This window comes from Octodon degus, unplaced genomic scaffold (assembly GCF_000260255.1).
Source record: "Octodon degus isolate 3935 unplaced genomic scaffold, OctDeg1.0 scaffold00055, whole genome shotgun sequence".
Classification (NCBI taxonomy): Eukaryota; Metazoa; Chordata; class Mammalia; order Rodentia; family Octodontidae; genus Octodon; species Octodon degus.
Window position 1 is genome coordinate 12,069,786 of NW_004524631.1, and position 1,374 is coordinate 12,071,159.

Genomic DNA, 1,374 nt, shown 5'->3' on the forward strand with positions numbered 1-1,374 from the left:
AGAGACAGAGACAGAGACAGAGACAGAGAGAAATAAATTTTCCAGATAAAATGCACTCTATAGTGGTCCAGTCAGGCAGTCCATTAACCTTTGGGAGTAGAACTATTGTCCCCAAGGAAAGCATTTGTGAACTTCTAGGGTAGCTGTCACTATCCTGTGTTTTGTTCTGAGTGCTGGACATAGGGATGAATGCAACGACATTACAGGCCACTGGGATGAGCACGTGTGTACTCTGTTGCAAATTTTGTTCCAACATAGTTTAACTTGAAAATACCATCCTACACACCTTGGGCATCCCTGGCTCATCTTGGAAAGAAAAGTGAGGGCCTTGTGGGCGCCTCTCTCAGGGCCCCACTGCACATGATCAGAAGGAGTTGATGGAGATGTAGTAGGACAAATCCCTTATGCTTGACAGCAAGGCCTTGGAGCTGTAGGGCCCATGAAAGTAGGTTGCCGAGCAGAGGGTGAGGCTCAGAGAGCACTGCTCCTCGGGAAAGGGGAGCACAGCATGGGACAAGCCCTGGCCATGCTGGGCGAGGTACAGAAGGAGTGTGGAGGACTCGAGAGGGATGCCACAGAGGGTGAAGTTGGGATCCACTTTCAGAATGACTGAGAGATGCAGAGAACATTGTGGGGACCATGAAGTTGGGTGTGTGTGTGTGTGTGTGTGTGTGTGTGTGTGTAGGAGACAAGAAGGGAGAAGAAAGCTATATGGGATGCAGCAGAGTAGGCGAATGAGAAGAGACAGAGAGAATAGGATAGAGATAAGCACAAAGAGTGACAATGATCAGAGAGAGACAGAGACAGTGAGACAGAGAACACCGGCCATGACAGATAGACTGAAAATGACACAGGCAGGACTAGGGTTGCAGCTCAGGGCAAAGTACCTGCCTAGCTTCCTTAAGTCCTGGGCTTCCATGCCTAGCACCACATGTAAGGGAAGGCAGGAGCAAGAGAGCCCTGGAAGACAATGAGACAGAGGCTGAGGGTCTACGCAGATGGAAGCAGGTTGGGGAGGCCGGGACAGGGCCCCGCAGGGCGTCCCTCTTCCCTGTGGACAGTGGGCTGGAGTCACACCAAGGCCTGTCAGTGGGGAGGGAGGGACACAAGCAGCCATGCCCTTTGAGAGACCACATGATGGGAGCTGAGGGAATCAAAGCTTGGGGGTCAGGACTCTGGGGGCAAACCTTGCTTGCTGGTCAGAATCCCGGGCACAGAGCCAGAGTCATTCACAGCAAGGCCAAAGGCAAAGCTTCTCTTTGATCACCTGTGCTTTTATAAGTCAAGGCAGCTGTCATCCTCAGCTGATAAAGCAGGTAAGGAAAGGATTAGAATATCCAAAAAAATAAATGGAATTGTAGGAACTGAAGACAG